General features: G+C 47.0%; 1 pseudogene; it reads right to left on the bottom strand.

Moving 5' to 3' along the window:
- Positions 1 to 1,026: 1,026 nt before the first annotated feature.
- On the bottom strand, positions 1,027 to 2,688 carry LOC115277425 (annotated as a pseudogene).
- Between the last annotated feature and the right edge of the window lie 4,935 nt (positions 2,689 to 7,623).

Raw genomic sequence — 7,623 nt, 5'->3', positions numbered from 1 at the left:
AAAGGAGAAGAGTACTGATCCATTTTATTTATTTGAGAGACAGAGACAGTGCGAGCAGGGGAGGGTCAGAGAGAGGGAGACACAGAATCAGAAGACAGGCTCCAGGCTCTGAGCTAGCTGTCAGCACAGAGCTCGATGCGGGGCTTGAACCCACGAACCGTGAGATTGTGACCTGAGCCGAAGCCAAACTCTTAACCGACTGAGCCACGCAGGTACCCTGGATACATTTTAAAAACCAAAAGGAGGACGCCTGGGTGGCTTAGTCGGTTAAGCAGTTGACTTCAGCTCAGGCCATGATCTCACGGTTCGTGGGTTCAAGCCCCACGTCAGGTTCTGTACTGACAGCTCAGAGCCTGGAGTTGCTTCTGATTCTGTCTCCCTCTCTCTCTGACCGTCCCCTATTCACGTTCTATGTCTCTCTCTCAAAAATAAGTGTTAAAAAAAATTTTTTTTAAATAAAAGGAATTCTCCAAATAAAGTGAAAGTCACATGAAAACCTGCCAACTAGTGACAGCCACTATAAAAACGTTAGTACCTGTCCTTCTAGACATCTGTCATAAAGTCTGGAAAAGAATCAAACACCAAAACCAAAAGAAGAGAGAAAAGCCTGTATGCTGTGCTTACAGCACAGAAACACTTTTTCAGCCACGCAGGAGGAACACAAGCCCGCTGCTTGTCTTAAGCACCAGGGGTTACCTGAGCTTTGGTGGCTCTGGAAAACACCAGCCCATAGTGGAGGAAGAAAGAAGAAAACAAAGCAACTGATGAACTTACTCTGGCCTCACTAACACCCAGGGAGAGTCAGGGCAGCGCACCCGCCTCGCATCTCATCAAGGGGTTCGACTGGAGGCTGCACTTCCTTTGCTCCTCTGCTGACCTGAGTGTGCCTGTTCCTGTAGGTGTGCCCTTCAGGGCCCCACTGCCGGCCTGGCCGTCACCAGGACTGCCCCTCCACTGCAGCCCTGGATCTATCTAAGCATACGTTTTACCCAGTGTTTTGGCATCTTTCATCTTTCCCTTTCCTGCTCAGTGCGTCTTCCTGTCGGCCATGGCTTTCAAAGCAGCAAATTTCATTGTGAAAGGAAGGGACTGCACGTGACCGCTCTCTTCTCTGGGCTTCCCTGCTCTCCAGGGTCGCGGCTTCGCAGGTTCCTGCTGTAGCTGCTGTGGTAGCTCTCCAGCACCTTCGCGAAAGGCATAAAAACTGCTGCTTTCACAAAGTAACAAAAACAAAGATCCTAGGTTTCTTGTTTTATTGGGTTTTTTTTTTTTTGCGTTTGCTAATTGTTGTGCATGTTTTAGTGTTTTCAGTTTCTAGATGAACCAAAAATTGTTGCGGAACCGTAAGGGAATCTTTAATAATTTTTTGAGTTCATATTCAGACAATACCATGCATGACTTGAGCTTCCTGTACAAAACCCAGTGGGCCGTGTGACGGGCTGTGCCACCGTCTCTGCACAACATGGCCGGCATACACACACTCCTTGTCCACTACCTCCTCAGAGCACACACAACTCAGCCGTGTGACATTCTGGAAGTGGCACACATATTTCAGAAACAGCCTGGCTGCATGGCTGTGCGGTAGCCCCTTTATCCCTGACATGCCGAAAATAGCTAAGGAGGGTCCCCATCCCCCCACGATCTGCAGAGCTTTATTTTTTAAATTTGTGCTTATATAACTATTACACACAGCTGAGAAGCTGCTAGGTCCAGCTATCACACAGTATGTCACGTTAATAAAAATGAAACACACACAGGCATTAGTCTACCTAAACACACTATAACACCAAGTGAATTCTAGGGCACACCTTGCTCTCTGTACTTTATTTCGAAAATACTATTGGATGTACACGGCAGTTGGGTTTTTTTGTTTGTTTGTTTGTTTTTGTTTCCTTTCTGACAGATCCTGCCACAGGTTTATTTGTACAAATGGCAGAGGAGGACAGCAGCCCCGCGCAGTTGGAAAGCCAGGGGCCACACCAGTCCTACCATCGTCACCCTGGCATCCAGAAGGCTCTCCACTGGAGCATTTGTGGGGCCCAGGCACCTGGGGAACCTGAGCCGCAGCAGGAGCTGGAGCTGGAGGTGCAGCTGCGGCCTGGGCCTCGGTTGGAACCTTGGCCTTGGCCTTTGGCTGGCAGAACCTGAGATCCTTGGCAGTGTGGGTACAAGTATGTTTCCCAAGCTTGGGGTGAGTGATGTAGTGAGTTGACTGAGCTTGTGGCTGCCACCCTTCAGGATCTTGGGCTTGATGAGGGCCTTGATCGCCTCTGCATGTGCACTCATGGCCTCGGCGTTGTTGGCCTGCATCTTATTCAGGCCCTTCTTGTGCTTGTAGGCAAAGCACGTATTCCTCAGGAACTTGGAGTCTACCCCTTAAGAGATTCATACTTTGGGGGGTTTTAAATTATTTTTTTAACATTTATTTATTTTTGAGGGGGGGCGGAGAGGCAGAGAGAGGGAGATCCAAGCAGCCTCTGTGCTGTGAACGCAGAGCCCAACGTGGGGCTCAAACTCACAAACTATGAGATCATGACCTGAGCCAAAATCAAGAGTTGGCCAATTAACTGACTGAGCCACCCAGGTGCCCCCAAAAGATTCGTACCTTTGTGACCATGGTTTCTTGATGCCATTTCTGTGCCATTTTTGTGACTGGTTGTGCATGGTGTGTTTCTTGGACTTGTCCATGTCTGCACCAAAGCCCGCGACTCCCATGGCAGTTTTAAATTATTTTATGTTTTTTTATTTATTTTTGAGAGACAGCACGAGGAGGGGAGGGTCAGAGAGAGAGGGAGACAGAATCTGAAGTAGGCTTCAGGCTCTGAGCTGTCAGCACAGAGCCCGACGTGGGGATCTAACCCATGAACTGTGAGATCATGACCTGAGCCGAAGCCGGACGCTTAACCAACTGAGTCACCCAGGAGCCTATCCCATAGCAGTTTTAATATAGGAGTATTTCAATTCAAATGTTAGCTCTGAAGAGATCAGATGGTGTTTTGTACAAAGCTTTTAAATCACAAAAAAGTTATGAAATGGCAATAGCATACCAGTCTTTTCCCATTACTTTGAAATTGTATGCTATTACTCTAAAATATTGCATATAGTAGCCTGTGAGGGGGTTCTGGGCTTGATCTTGGGAGGGCAGATTATCAAATAAGGGCCTTTCCAGGGCGTGGCGGGATGGAATAGGTTGCCTCCTCTGTCAGGGTGATGGGAAGCTGGAGCTTCATGATTGGCTGCTTCCAAATGGGGCAGGACATCCCAGGTCTGCAGGTGAGGGGCGGGGGTCATCTGTGCACATGTTCTCCTCCAGCCCCCAGAGAAATGGCCGCTCGGTCGCCACCTTAAGGTGACTCTAACACATTCAAAACAGAATAAGAAATGAGAAGACCCTATGTAGGAACAACAATGCAAGAACAACATGGAGTCCATTACACAAACTGTGTAATTCACAAAAACCTGGAAGAGCTGAAAGATACAATAAACGCACAGTTTCTTCTGTCAACAACAAAAAGCAATTAAAAACTCCAGAAAAACAAAAAACTATATGACAAAGTCAGCTTTTGTCAAAGCAAACAAAAGTGTGCCATGAACTTTTGAGCAATGGTGGAGAATTTTGACCTTGATATTTGGGATATTCTTTTTAAGAAGTCAAATTTAGGGACCCAGAATTACATTTACTTATTCTTTTATTAAAAAAATTTTTTGAATGTTTTTTATTTATTTTTTGAGAGACAGAGAGAAACAGCACGAGCAGTGGAGGGTCAGAGAGAGAGGGAGACACAGAATCTGAAGGAGGCTTCAGGCTCTGAGCTAGCTGTCAGCACAGAGCCTGACATGGGGCTTGAACCCACAAACTGTGAGATCATGACCTGAGCTGAAGCCAGACACTTAACTGTCTGAGCCACCCAGGTGCCCCACATTTACTTTTTTATAGACCCTATAATTCCACAAGGTTCTATAGTGAATATCATAATATTTTTAAAAATAATGATTGTATTTTAATACTATTACTCTTCAACATTTAGATATAATCCATAGACAAGGCATTGAATTTATATTCATAGAACATCAATGCCCTAACTTGAAGTTTGAACTAGTGAGTGGGAAGCAGAAAGAGGGGTTAGTATAGGCACTCTCATCTCCCCATCTTATATAATATAGAGTCCTTGGAAACTTGCCAATGCTGATGGATCAAAAATTGCCTAGATATATGAAGTTCTGTGAGTAAGTACTAAACAATTATAAATGATATAAGCAACAAAAATTGAGAAGTATCAGGGAAGGAAGCCGATCAATGTGCTCAATACCTCATCTTTCCATAGCAGAGTAACATGTACTGCCTGAAGCTCATAAAACAAGGTAGACGCATGAGAGGTACAGTGTTTTCCTCAGAGCTAAAAGAGAACTTGGTAACAGTGGTTTCCTCTGGGCTGAGGCCTTGAGGATTTCGGAGGAGGAGGGAGAAGAGAGAATTTTTACACTTGATATCTTCTGTACTACCAACCTCAAGTGTACATTCTTTTCATAATTACAATATAGCATGTTTTTATTTTTAAAAACATTTGATTCTGACAACCGACTGGTTCGGGGAGTCATTGAACTAGACCATCTTGGGAAATGTCTTTGAGCTCAAACAGCCCCTGTGAACTTTTACTCCAATACAGTCATGGGAAGGGATGAGCAAAGATGCCTTTTTCTACGGGGTTCAACGTAAACAACAGACTTTTAGAAAAATTTTGCTCTAATTATCTTCCAAAAAAGCCTAAATACAGTTAAAAGAACGATGTTTTGAGTGAATCATTAAAAAACTAAAACTTTTTATTCCTAATAAAAGTAAATTTTAGGGGCACCTGGGTGGCTCAGTCAGTTAAGCGTCCAACTTCCACTCAGGTCATGATCTCACGGTTTGGTTTGTGAGTTCAAGCCCCACCTCAGGCTCTGTGCTGATAGTTTGGAGACTGGAACCTGGCAGATTCTGTGTCTCCCTCTCTCTGCCCCTTCCCTGCTCACACTGTGTGTGTGTGTGTGTGTGTGAAATATAAACATTTAAAAAATTAAATTTTAAATGTAAAACGTTTTGATTAATTTGATTTGTATATAAACTTTTATTTTTCTCTGTAAATTAAATCTAAAGCTGACAAAAAGTGTGGCAAGCAATAAAAATACACCAAACAGATGTATAGCTTTGCACCCTTTTATCAATTTACTGTTTAAAGGGCAGAAATAACCATGAACATGAATCATTGAAATGAGGAAGGAAACAGCTAGCAAAGGAAGTCCACAGAAAGAACCTTCTGATCAGTGACGTCATCATCCGGCTGGATGGGGATACAATGGAAAGAAAATTGTCACCTAATTCTAATTCTGGTCATTTATGGTGATTCCCAAACTGGTATCAGGTGCTCACAAATTTATGAATCCTGGTAATGTTTACAAACTCTAAATTCTAGAAATGAGTCCTGATCCATTTTTAAGGCCTATTTTCAGAGTCTTGAAATTTACGAAGGAAAAGATAATTTTTTAAATCTGGGAAGAATAGGGAATTCTATATGGACATGGGGCAAACAAACTGTCTTTAATGCTCAACTATAAGAAACAAGGAAGTTTGTGACTGAAAGAAACAGACCATGGAGAGGCCAGGATTTGGTTTGCTGAAGATAGTTCCAGGTCCTTTGGATTCCGTGTGGCCTGCAGTGGCTTCCTAGATTCTCAGCATTTCCTGGGCCACAGCCACCGTCAAGACCACTGTGTTTGGGGACCTCTCACCCATAGCCGGGCAGATCTCAATGCTGCTTGCAGACCCTAGGCGAGGTGCACAAAGCCTGGTTCTGTCAGGAGCAAAACTTTGCCACAGTTGACTGAATTTAACTCTCTGGGAAGAGGGTGAGATGCCCAGTATTGAAAGGAAGTAGCAGAAGTGTTCCGGGCAACCCTCCAACACCTTGTGCAATTGCCTCCCTTTTCTTGGCCAACATTCCCGTGGGGCTTATGTTCCAAGTACGCCCCTCTGTAGGGAAGGTCAGAATAGTGAAACTTGGGGGCCTCCCCAGTCTCCAGACCTTGTTTATTCTCACTTGATGGCCGACCAGTGTTGGGGCATGGGGACAACAAGAGGGTGAGAAGCATTCAGGATGACTCCAGCTTTTTGATTTGTGCAGACGGATGGATAAAGGTGCCATTTAAAGGGATATGGGACCCTGGGAGAGGACCCTGGTGGCAGAGGTCATGAGTGTTGTTTTAGAGATGCTGGTTCCCAGGTGCTCTGAGGCACCCTAGTGGGTGAGATGTAGGCAACTGGATGTAAGGGCTGAGAGACAGCAGCACACTGACACAGCCCTGCCCTCATGGATCTCGCTGTACAACAGGGACAGTCTTAGTCAAGTAACTACCGAGATAAATATCAACAGTTTCATGAGAATGAGGGAGTGATGAAAAGGTACTGAGAACCTCTGGGAAACCCATTAAACGAATGAAAGATTTTCATGAACATAGTGACACGGAGCTCCCTGGGGACCTTGATGAGTGCTGTCTTGTTTTCAGTGATGAGGCAGAAACTGGGCTGGAGTGGGTTAAGACCAAAGAAGCGGAGGTGAGTGTCACAACCCTCTGGAGACGTGTGCTGCCACAGAGAGGGAGGGGGGGCTTATCCGGAGACAGAAGTGTTTCAGGAAAAGTTTGTGTTTGTTTTCAGCTCAGCTGTTCTGTTAAGAAGAGAGCAGCAAACTGAGAGACCATTTCTAGGAGCCACGATGTGAGAAGAGGTGTGACAATCAACACCTTAAGTTTTCTGAGAAAGAGAAATGGGATCCAAAGAAGTCCTTGGGCAGGATAGGCATTTTTCTAACCTCATGGAGGATCAGAAGGGCAGAGGGGGCAGCAGCGGTGGGCTGGACCACGGTGTTACCACCTGATGGTTCCATTTTTCTCCATAAACAGAGGCGAGGGGTCTGCAAAGGGCTGCAGGTGGGCTGATGGGAGTGACCTAGGGGTCATCCGTGATTGCGCCTTTCCTCCCTCCCATCTTTCTGTCCTTCACGATGCATTTCCACCCAACCTTCCTCAAATGTCAAAGCCATGCAAAAAAAGCCTTTTTGACTGCATCAGGTTTTCCTAGGTTTTCCTGTTACATGCTCACAGCATCCAGGCGCTGGCCTCAGCACTGCCCTCCCTTACTAAGTTCCCAGAAGCAGGCTCAATAAACCCTCCCGAGACAAAGGGTAAGCCTTCCCAACACCAGGGGCAGTCCTGTCCCAGGCAGGCACTCCGGCCCTGCGCAAGCCTCCCGGGACAGAACTCGCCCGGGCAGACGAGAGTGGCGGCGCCTGCCGGAGTGGCCGCGGGGACAGCCAACATCCCCTCTGTGCGGCTTCCGGGTCACGCTGCCGCCCCGCGAGCCGCGCTTGGACTCCGCCCCCCAGGAAAGGGGTGGTGCCTCTCGCGCCGAGCGGGGCGCGGTCGCGGTCGCTAGGCCCCACCGCGGCCGGTCAGGCGTCGCCCGTTTAAGCGCTGAGGGCGGCGGATCACGTGTCGGACGGGGTGGGGGCGTGGCACCAGGAAGCGGCCTCCGCGCCCACTCGGATCGCCGCCGCAGCCGCTGGGCCTGACTCGCAGCGCCCCGGT

The sequence above is a fragment of the Suricata suricatta genome, chromosome 14, assembly GCF_006229205.1.
Source record: "Suricata suricatta isolate VVHF042 chromosome 14, meerkat_22Aug2017_6uvM2_HiC, whole genome shotgun sequence".
Lineage (NCBI taxonomy): Eukaryota > Metazoa > Chordata > Mammalia > Carnivora > Herpestidae > Suricata > Suricata suricatta.
Note: the sequence above shows the minus strand (reverse complement) of the source record. Positions and strands in the feature narration are given on the sequence as shown.